This window comes from Rhyacophila brunnea, unplaced genomic scaffold (assembly GCF_057557595.1).
Source record: "Rhyacophila brunnea isolate RB1 unplaced genomic scaffold, BYU_Rbru_1.0 scaffold_22, whole genome shotgun sequence".
Lineage (NCBI taxonomy): Eukaryota > Metazoa > Arthropoda > Insecta > Trichoptera > Rhyacophilidae > Rhyacophila > Rhyacophila brunnea.
The window spans coordinates 1,309,903-1,322,364 of record NW_028232882.1 but is presented as its reverse complement, the minus strand read 5'-3'; the positions used below and the strand labels follow the sequence as shown (position 1 = coordinate 1,322,364).

The following is a 12,462-nucleotide window of genomic DNA, read 5'->3' as shown; positions in this document are numbered from 1 at the left end:
ATTTAAAAAAGATCATAGCCAATATCAATAGATTGTCTACAGCCACTCGTCCATCACGTTTAAAGTTATTTATTATAAATATTACATATATACAGAAGGGGCATAGTAAGCACTGCATTAGGACTAAGCTTAAAATACCATCATTTCTACACGTCATGAAACTGACAAGTTATTAAAGTCATCTTGGCGTCGTGTCGTGGAATAAAAACCTTTTTAAGAAGTTTAAAATGATGTTGAGCAACTTGACCGGTTGTGGAGCGGGAGGGGGAGGTTCAAGTGAAAACTTTTCAAAAGCCCTGAGTGCTTTTATATCAAATTAAAACGAGCGGGGAGCTTTTCTGAGAGAAACTTTATGTGGGCTGCATTAAGGTCTAAGAGTATATAATTTGAAATTAAAAATGCACTAAATAGTATTTAGGTACTATTTTTTATTTATTTATTACGAACCATGAGCTTGCTTCGTACAAGATATGTAGTTCAGTGAGATAATTACATTAAGTTATTTACATATTATGTACAATTATAATTGTGATATAAAAAAAAATTCTCAATTAAAGTTTTAGGTAAACCATGCAATTAATTATGTTCCTCCATTTGTTTTTTTTATTTTATTTATTGTCAGAATTAAATATTTCGTGTAGTGTTCTTGTATTATTTTGTAGTTTATTATTTCGTGAGGTGTTTGCTTATCGCTCTTTTTCTAGTATAGGGCAATCATGGTCCCACAATGACCCCACCAAACCACAACTAGTGTTTAGCAGACATGTCACAGAGCCCTAAATTAGTGTGAAGAAGACCTCAGGAGCAGCTACCCAAGTCTTGGCGTGTTGTTAAAGTTCAAGTGGGCTTTTACTGAATTTAGGTGCATTTAAGTTAAGGTTAGCCACGTGAGAGACGAGCACATAAACGCAAATTTAATTTAAAAATTGTAGTAAATAACTAAAGCTAATACTACAAAACAGTCGAATAATCCAAGTAAAGAGATTTTCAAGTCGACAGTATGATACCGAAAGTTTTCTAAGTGCAACGGAATTAGCCTTTGTGGTGACCAGATCAAACGGTCCAATAAACCAGACAGCTATACTGTACTGTATATAAATACTGTAGGTACCTACTGAGAATTAAACGAGTAATATGACATTATAAAATAGCAGTTCTATAGCCTAACCGAAAAAAAATCTTTTTTTTTTAAACGGTACATGTTCAAACACGCGCGTTAACATAATTTTACTCCCTACTTCATTTATAGTTTGTCAATTTATGGCTACGGCCGTATGTTGTAGCTTAACCACTGGGGAATGCCAAAAGAAATGGCGTATTTCAAAAAAACACTACCTTATTCTTAGGTAAATAATTATTATAATGCAATCATTATTCGTAGAATGTTTATCACACTTGAATGGTCAAAGACATAGCTTATAATTAGTATCTTTAAAATTATCTTCAAATGTGTTAATCTTGCCCATTATTTGAATAATAAAATGCCTAATTCTTGTCAAATTTGGGATCACAGAGATTATCAATATAATTTTTTATCGTAAATATTTTACTAAAATTATCTCGTCATAAATTATACTAATGGTTTTATAAATGCGTTTAAAAATTAATAAATGTAAAAAATTTTAACACCACTGCTCAGTTATGTACTGAAATATGACTATATTCTAAAACATTAGAGCGAGAGGTTTAAAATAATACTATTTTATGTAATAAAAATACTTTATGCAGTCATCAAATGTTTAAAATAAATATAAAGGATAATAAGGCTTCAAAATTATATAAATAGATTATCTACAATGTTTAAGGTATGTCCAGAATCATGCTTTTAAAATAGAAAAAATGCTCTATTTTGACCCACGCTGAGCACGTCCGCCCTTAAACAAAATAATACAAAAATAATTGTTTTTATTTTGCATTAGAAGTCCGCGAAATATTTTTGTCATATTTTCACCGGTCCGCAGGTGTAAAAAGATTGTTAAACACTGATCTAAAAAAATTGTAAAATACTGTGCAATATTGAATTTTTATTATGTTTATTTATAAATCGCGTGGAGTATCTACCTATACAAAATTAACAACATAGTATGGCGGCATAACTAATACTCATATCGTAATGCTCATTTTTCAGATATTTAGTTGTTTCAAAATTTACCTTGGAGTTCCTAAATCACAAAATGGGGGGGGGGAAAGAATAAGCCAAATCATGAACGAAGCAAATTATAGCTATAAAGGGTGATAATAAAGTATTAAGTGAAAAAGTGATAAGTTTACAAAATAAAATGTAACTTTGTAGGAGTCAAGTTTGGCTCTGACTTAAATGCATTCGCAAAGTTTGGGTGTGCCAATTTACGTTCTCAAGTTTTCGTCAAATTCTGTTAGCGTCTGGTCCAACCTTAATTGCTGACGTTCATTTTGTTTTAATTTTGGGGAAAGTGCGTTTTTGCGCGGGGACAGAGAGCTTTTCGTTTAAGATATTAAAAAAGTTTCTCTTCATTCGTCATCCGTTTGCGTTTTGTTTGAAATAATGTTAACGAGTTTTTTTCTTACTCTACGCAAAGTTATTTCAGGAAATTGTTGACAGTAGCAGTTAGATCTCCAATCCCTCATTTAACGTTTTTTCGCTCGTGGCAAATATCTACATTTGTGCTATTAAATAAAACTTTTCTGAAAATAGAATTAGTATTTTATGATATTTTTTACCGCGGATTCTTTTGTAGATATAGGTACGAGAGTTTTCTAAGGTTTTTCTAATCACATTAGGGCATCCAACTAACCGGGGAAAATTTTACCCAGATAACGGTTTTTTACGTATAAATAACCGGTTAACCGGTTTAAGACGTCGGAATTTAAAAAAAATATTTTGCATGCGAGTGGGATTTTAAGGAATTCGAAATGTATTCCAAAAAGTTATATTAGTGGCCATTATGTTAAATTATCTCTCAATAATTTTTATAAATATAAATTAATTGTAAGGTAGGTAGTAAACAAATTTAATAGGTAATATTATATTTTTTGGTATGCCGAACTGCGCAATTGTTGATAATATCACATAACATTCTATTTTTTTTGTTCGTATAAGTACCTACAAAAAACATGGTCGGCCAACCGCGTTAAATTAGAAATGAGCGGTTACCCGGTTAAACGGTTTTGATTTAAACCGATTTGGATGCTTTAAATCACATGGTATAATATTATAGTGCGACGGCATGGAGTGGGACATGGCCTCTTCAACTCATTGTTTTTTGTTAGGCCTACCTTCCACTACGCTCATTTGCTTCTAATCATCATTAATTGGGTTTCCCAACACATCTCCATTTAAACGGCATCAAAATTTTTCAGGTCCAAGTTTATTCATTAGGCAAACTCAGGCCTTCTTTTATGCCCAACATTTATCTTAAGTTCTCCAAATTCCTTTTAGACTTTATGATTGTGATGAGTGTTCCACACTCTATCTTCATTCTTGTCTCCAAATATCGTTATCAGAATCTAATCATTAATTACATACTTTTTTTTTATATTTTCAAGTACCTAAGTAGATAAATATTATCACTACAGTACTCTTTCAGTAATCCGCCACCCCAAAAACAAGACAAGTGTCAAATTAGTGAAAGCGGCGGATTATATATTACATACATACAAAATATGGTAAAAATTAAAACAGGTATTTCGTAAAAATAGTTTTTTTTTTAGAAATTTGTACTAGCAAATTACGGTTTTATTTATAATCAAAATAAAGTATTTACTAAATTATACATTTTATAAACTAAGTTTATTAACTAAATATCTTTGAATTGGTAGGTTTATGAAACGCAATATTTTAACACATAACAATATAGGCTATCTTTGGTACATTTCAGTATTTAACTCATTTTCGACCAAAACTGGAGATACAGTATTTTAGCTCTAATCCATCGATATTAAACAACTTGACATAACCATCAGTGTGGCAGATATTCTTGAATGGTTTATGATTCCTGGCTTTCCCTATGACCAAAAGATTCAGTTTGTATGTCCCGGTTGCATTTGAGCACAGCATTATTGTGATGCGGTCATTGGATACTTTCCTCCCTGGTACATTACTTTCTTCGCGATGAACGTTAAACCCTTCTCATCTGCGTTGTGTACTTGTACGCGGCAGACTACTGAATTTTTCAACCGAATACCGGTGAATTATGGAGCTTGATTTTGTGCTTTTAACTAGTAAAAATAACAGTGGATTATAGTAGTTGTCGGATAATCAAGCGGCGGATAACTGAGAGTGTACTATATATAGTTCATGACAAAAACCAAAATGTTGTTCCACACACAGTAAAATAGTGGTCATCTCTATCTCTAAAATGATTATTTAATTAGTATCAATATTATTATCTTGTATTTTAATTATTATTTAGATAAAAAAAGAGATAAATAAAATGCATCTCTAATAATAAAATAAATCCTGTTCAAAATTACGCTTAAAAGCTTAAAGCTTTTCACTCAAAGAACTTAATATAGAAGACAATACCTACTTATAAAGGAAAATTAAGCACGGCAAATATTGACTTAACAAATAACAGTGTAACGATGAAAGCTTTATTTACACAACTCCGCGCTGTATCCGTTCAGTGCTTGAGTCGTTGTTCCATTTTAACTGATTGTAAATTTAAACGAAATCATGAATTGAGATTTTTTCACATACCGTGCGCACTAGAGACTTTATATTAATTATTTCAGGTAGTATGGTATGATTGAATAACTGTCCAACAAAGATGCTTATATAGGTATGATATACGATAGTTACTAGACTGTTTGTACAAACTTAGTATTATGTTGGTAGACTTTCATCCCATTCCTGAAAATAAAAAACTTTTAAAAATAACGCACTTGGTGTAGATAATATAAAATAGAGATAAACGTGCGTTCAGGGGTACCATATCAGTAGATACCAGAAAACCTGGACTAGAATGAGGCTATAAAGAAAATGTGCCAAAGTATGTGAATAGATTTTCACCATAGGGCATCATTAGAAAAGGGTAATGGAGTAAGTCTATTCTACCATCACCATGAGAGGTGCCCTGGTTTGTAGAGTTATCTTTAACGAGAAATGAGCTTAAGTTAATACTGAGGCTAAGAACAGGGCACACCATGGGCAAAAGATTTGATGTCTTCATGGGAAGAAGCGAATCGCAGCTCTGCGATGAATATAATGTTTTAGAGAACATTGTACATATAGCACTACAATGCCCTAAATATGAACTTCACAGAGTACAGCTGCGAATTGCGGATATCTATGAGAATGTTGACGAATTGAAGGGTGTCCTGGCGGTGGGTAAGACGGAAGAGCTAGGCAAAATTGTAAAGTTATTTAACAGAATAGGAGTGAGGACCTGATCGACGGATCCCCTTCTAGAAGAGAAAAGGCGATATGACAGCGAGTCGCAGTCAAAGCCTCGGTAAAATCACAAAAAAAAGAGATAAACGTGTCTGTCAAGAAATCTAATAATTAACAATACTTTTGGTTTATTTCATTTATTATGTTTTTAAGATCACGGTCGGTTTCTTTCGCTCAGAAGGACATTATCAATTATTAAGAATAAAATTGGGGCTCAGACACTCAACACTGAAGTTGCAGAGCATCAATGCAGGTTGGAAAAAAATCCACTTTGAGATTCAAGTAAGATATATTTGGAATCAAGTAAGACTAGCGTCAACGCACTGCAACTGCAGTGCTGTGCGTCTGAGCACTTGAATCGATTAGAGCGGTGATTCTCAACCTTTTTCGCTTTTAAGTAGACAATAGCTCGACGTTGACTATTGTACAATAATTTAGTAGTGTAATTAATTTAGTTCTACAGTAAATAGTGTATTAGTGCCACAGGCACAAATTTTGATGGTATAGTTTTTTAACATACTTTTTGTCCAAAGAAAACAATAAATATTATACTAATAAATCATTTCTGTGCTATAATCATGAAAAATTTAAAAACTTTGACATAATTTAAATGAACAGTACGTAGTAGGCGGTGACCTTTACTACTAATAACTGGAATCCTATTTACTTTGAGCCTAAAATTATTACGACACGTTGAATCTATTTATATTCAACTACCATTTTTTCTAAAAATTGTAGCTTTTTTGAATGCTCACGGAACCCCAGGGTTCTACGAAACTCCAGTTGAGAATCACTGGTTTAGATACTGAATGTAACGGACAATGTTCTGATGTGGTGCGGATATCTATATATCCACCTTTAATCACCTTAAAAGATTTTTTTATTGAAATCGTGATTTAAGATCGTCGTAGCGCAATATTGTACACAATGGCGTACCTAACTGCCCGCCCCCCTTCTCCTCTTCAGGCTTGGCCTACATTCGCAGAGGCTTCCCGCTCTCCGATCCAGTTTGCTATGACCTCTTAGACGCAGGTATATGAACTGTGGGACGAGTAGACGACCGACGCCTGGGAGAGTTTCCTATTTTATTTCTATCCACTTAAGATCTTAGTGCTTATCTCATGCAGTGTTTGGGAAAACTGAAACTTTTCTCAGTTAAAATATTAGAACAAAATAATATATAATTTTAATAATTCGATGGTGTTGGACACAAAAAATATTCGTGTTATATACAGAATAATAACCAATCAAGAATCCAAATGGCATACTCTACGTTTCGTTAGTGTGTCGTATTCATAAATATGTGTATGTTATCTAGAGTCCTTATAAAGTTTCCAACAAACTTATTTAAATTAACTATTTCTTTTATTCAAACGAACAATTCACAAGATTTAAGAATATATCATTCTGATTATTGAACATTGTAATCATTTGTAATAGTAAAATAGCTACCTACATTGATTTAATAAACAAAAATCGATTGCCGAAGTAACATGATTTCGAAGAGCGCTGAGTGGTAGGTATTTAATAGCCAATAGCTTAAATATTGTCGTCATTAGTATGTCTTCCGTAGCATAATGGTTGAATGCGACGAGTTTGGGGCGTTTACCCGTTGGAGATGCCGGTTTCGATTCCCGACCGGTTGGCTTACTTTTTTCAAAAAAGTTTTTTCTGTTGGTTGTGATATACTCTCTCAGTTAGTGTTTTTCTAAAATTATATAATGTTCAAACTTATTTTAGATTGCGTCCAGAAGATATTTTAAATTTTCCTTTATTTTAAGATATATATTTATTTTTCTTTCGATAGTTCGTTAAACGATTATTTTCTGACTGCATTTCTTGAAGGCATGCTCACTTTTCACTCTCTTGAATCTCGTAGGTCACTTCTGCTTTTGAGACATTTTTGTCTGCTATCACGAGGAATGGTTTCCAATCTCACACTCAAAAGTTGACTGGACATGATGGATTCGCTAGAAAACTATATATGCTAAAACTTGTTACCCTCCCAACATATCCATGTGATGAAGAAGTACAGGATGAAAACCATATCTTCTGGGAATACTGTGAAATCTATACCGAAAGAGAAAAGCTACAGAAGGGTCCATCGGACCATCCGACCTTGCCACCAAAAAGTCCAGTTTTATTGCTTCAAAAAAAAATCGGCGTCACACTATGTGAAGAACTCTTCACTTAGGTCATTTTACAGTTTTATATTAGCATTTGATTTATATTTTATTATTAATTTTTGTCCAACTCAGTCTTGAGTAACTGCTCCTGAGTTGTTTCCAGACATAAACAACTGCTATTGCTTCCACACCAAACATAGAACCTCGTGGTAGCCTTTTTAATACCGAGTGTAGTGCGAGGCGGTTTGTTTGGATCAATGTTTATGTTGTTGAAAGTATCACTAAGTAACCAGTGTGTATTATTTAAGTATAGCCATTAGAAGCTATGGATAATCTTTTCTATGAATGTTTGTGGAATTTATGAATAGTGAAGCAATCCTATTTTACCAGGTTTTTATTTTCTCATATTCTTGTTTGTCCAGTATACATTTTTTCTTGTGTGTCCAGTCCTAGCAACTAAATTATTAATATATACGTGCGTTACTATGGAAATCAATATGAAATGTCAAAATGACATTTCAGTATTCTATATTTATTCAGTATTTCTATCAAGTACAAAAAAAAGTATGTATTAATACATAGAATTGTCAAGTGTATAATATGATTCAACAGAAAATTTAAAAACATGGTATATAAAAAGTTCTTTTTATCTTGTAATTATTTTGTTAGAAACTCTCTGATTGTCAATTATTCTTTTCTCTATTTGACATTGAGAAATACATAATTTAAATGAAAACGCGGTATTTAACGACTATATAGTTATAAAGTTCAAAATTATTACTTGAAGATGAAAATCTGAAAAAAGAAAAATGCCTTATGATTACAAAACGCAAGGGGGTTACTATAAACTAAAATATTATGCAAATATAGCGTGTTTTTCTATATGCACGTCTTCTTCTTATATTATTAAGGGAGTATAGAAAACTTTTACGTATACAGTTCGCCGTTCATGAAATTCAAAATTCACGTCTAAATAAAACACGGTTCTTGTCGATTTACACTTTACAGAAAGCCAGCAGCAATTTTTTTTTAAATAGCCGATATACTCGATTACTTGTTAGGTTAGGTTAGGTTTTCATTCTTGAATTCATGAATTTTGCCAAAATCAGATATGAAAATTGAATTAATGTTCATATTGAATCTAATAAAATGGAGACCGTATAAGTATACGGTCATCTCTTTCCGATAGAAAGCTCACGGCAAACTGTGCCACGGTGAAATTTTTTACGTAAAATTTTCATGTTACCGATTTCCGCTGCTTATTATGGTAAATCATTTATAAAATATACACATAGTTTCATGTGTTAAATTTTAATGTTTGTTGACCTCCACTATAAATAATTTTGTTTACTTGAAAGAACGATGTTAGAACAATGTTCTACATTATTAATGCACTGCATATTATGTAATTCATTTTATGACACAATTTAGTGTGGTTCCCTTCTGCATAACTCTATCAAATTCAAAGATGTCCCGCTGTAATAAAATTTGATTATATAGAAGGGAAAGTACCATTGCAAAGTTAAAACGGGTTCATATTGTGTGAGCACAATTTGAGAACTATGTCAGAAGTACGCCACCCACTCCAGCGGCGAACGCGTCACAGCCCGTAATGGCACACATCGCTCAGCCCAATTGTGAGGCTCGCGTACACTACATACCTACCCCTGCAAAGCACGAGTTGCGAGGCTCGCAAACAGTGAAAACCCACCCCTGCATCGCACAGGTCGTGACGGATTTCAGCTATTTTTGTTTTCGTGTGAGACATCGTTACTGTAGCGTGCAGTTAAAAATAATGAGCTCTAATATTATATATTACAGAAGAAAACATATATTTTCTTTCGAAATATAATTGCAATATCATCGTCAATTAAGTTTTTTTTTTGTTACATAATACACTCATTTAGCTGTTGAAGACTTACCCTGATAATGTTGTCAAAATGTTTTTTTTTGTTTGTTTATATTAAACCTTAATGTATAGTATAACCTTCAATATGATATTATATTTTGCGGGTCTCGTGATTGAGGGACTAGGTCGCTGTGTTTGGGGATGACCAGGAGGTGTAGATGGAGAGTCGTCAGAAGGAGAGATGAAAAGTCGAGATTTGGTGGTTGCTTCGATGAATAGAGGAGCGAGTTTTATTTGCAGCGTAAACAGTCGGTACAAGAGTATGTTACAAGAGCGTTATGTTACAATACTTATGAGACTGTTCCAAGGTCCGAACTCGGTGGAATAGAATACTGTGCGGAGCAACTTACACGAAGCTTAATGATCGGACTGAGATTAAGATTGATACTAATAGATATTTAGACTGACTAACTCATTTGCTAATTATATGCATGAATATTTGGTAAATTACGAGTCATTATTGATGAAGTTTGCAATTGAGAAATCTGCCGGCCTCTGAATTACTCTTACACTGTCGAAATAATACTGACAAGGTTTGAAGTCATTGACCACTACATGTATATACTGTAAAGGTATCGTATAATCCTACAACCAACATGTTATTGTCTATGGGCATTTATAGACCATAGACAATGACGCAAACAGAAATGTAACAGTTGCTTTTAGGGTTTACCATAATGTAGTCGACACGCACCACTGTTTCGTGTCGGTCGCCATATCGAAATTCCAAAGTATAATGTAAACCTTTCAACTCAAACTAAAATCAATGTGACAGTCATTTCGTAGTGCCTGTTTATCCGAAATTTATTACTCTAAAATGAAACCATGTAAATACCAACTCGTGTATCATTCATCACTGCCAGAAAATACCATGTCACACACATTCAAGCAACTTTCAGAACATAAACGTAACATCGGGGGTAACAAACAAAACGTTAATCTTACCGATAATACCTACGATCAAAATTCAATAAATAAAAACCAGAAAATTGGCATACTTTAGCCACATTATGCAGCACCCCGAGAGTGAGAGAAGAGACTATCATTATTTTAATACAGGGAAAAAATAGTCGAAATTATTGTCGATGTCCAATAACAGATATGACACAAAAAGAAGAAGAAAATGATAAAAATGTTTAATTAAACCTTTTTTTTCAGACCCTGTATGACTTTTTTTATAAAATATTTGATATTTCCCATTTAGTCTTTGTTAAATTATTAATAAAGTTGTTTCTTGAAAAACAACTAAGAAAAAATTGTGTGAATTCAATAAAATAAATCTTTTATTACGAAATCAACAAAATATAAACACTTGGAAATTCTGAGAAATCAACGCAATCACAAAGTTCCAAGAATTTTTCAAAAGGCTAAACACATTTTTAGTAGAGTTGCAGTTTGTTTTGCGGAAACGGAAAGAGAAAATATTTTTTTCTGCAATGAATATTATAATATATTCAAATAGAAAAAGCTTGCTGTTGAAAATGGGGCAAATTTAATGAAATTTGATAGACCTCCCATATATTATGTGCCTGATACCCAAGTCGACTAGTAAATACTTGGCTGAAAAATTTAACTACGCAGTCATACTCAATCACCAGTTAAGGGTGGAAATGGTAATTTAAATTTTTGATTTTTTAATCCTTAGGCTCATTTCGTTAAGTATATACAAATAACTTCGATGAATAACATATAACTATAAGCCAAAACAAACATAATTGAGTTTTCACGCATATTTAACATTAAATTACTGAAATTCTCTGAAAGTCTGACTAAGATTCTAACTTAGATCTTTCACTGTTAGGGTGAATGCTCTTTTTTAATCCATTTATGACTATATATCCAATGTTATTCATATTATCTGAAAATTTTTAAATCTTATACAAATTCAGTAGGCATTGGATAAAAAAAGCATTCACACATGGAATTAATTAGATAATTTTTGACAACTCCTGACGCCATATATAAATTATATTAGCAATACCATAACCTTGGTTTAATCAAAAAGCTGTTTTCTTTGGATAGCTTAGTAGTTATTAGATTATGACTCCTAGACGGATTAGGGATTACAATTCTGGTATTTCAAAACCGGTATCTTTCGATACCAAATTACCGGTTTTAAAAATCATACAATACCGATATATTCGGTATTGAAAGTGGTAACAAAATAAATTAATTAACATGAAAGGTTTAATAGGACTATTTTTTGTCGGGTTACGCGATGTCTGGTTTAATTCTATTGCCTTTCGACGTTCTCGGTGACAATGATACGATAGTTTTGTTATACAATAAAAATAATGAGATTTTTATATCTATGTTTATTGGTAGATACTTATTTTTTTTCCATATATATCACGAATACCGGTATTCAATAGAAAATACCGGTATTGGTATTTTCATTTGGTATTGCAATCCCTAAGAAGGATCAATAGTAAATAATAAAGGATAAGAGCACTCACTCACATTGTGATAAATTCGAACCTCATTCAGTCCAACATAATATGGTACATTTGAGAGGTTTTTCATTAAGGGGGGACATGCTCGTCGAAGGTCAAAATTGAGTTTTTATTGTATTTTCAAACCATGATCCTGGACACTCCTTAAACGTTGTAGATAATTTATTTATATAATTTTGAAGCCTTATTATCCTTTATAGTTATTTTAAACATTTGATGACTGTATAAAGTATTTTTGTTACATAAAATAGTATTCTTTTAAACCTCTCGCTCTAATGTTTTAGAATATAGTCATATTTCGGTACAGAACTGTGCAGTGGTGTTAAAATTTTTTACATTTATTAATTTTTAAACGCATTTATAAAACCATTAGTATAATTTATTACGAGATAATTTTTGTAAAATATTCACGATAAAAAATTATTTTGATAATCTCTGTGATCCCAAATTTGACAAGAATTAGGCATTTTATTATTCAAAAAATCGGCAAGATTAACACATTTGAAGATGATTCTAAAGATATTTATTATAAGCTATGTCTTTGACCATTCAAGTGTGATAAAAATCTTATGAATAATGATTGCTTTATAATAATTATTAACC

At 32.2% G+C, this 12,462-nt stretch overlaps 1 protein-coding gene across 1 annotated transcript in view; it reads right to left on the bottom strand.

The window, feature by feature from the left end:
* Window positions 1-12,462, bottom strand: part of rho-5 (rhomboid-5) — a 477,723-nt gene that overhangs the window by 214,751 nt on the left and 250,510 nt on the right. The window lies entirely within an intron of this gene.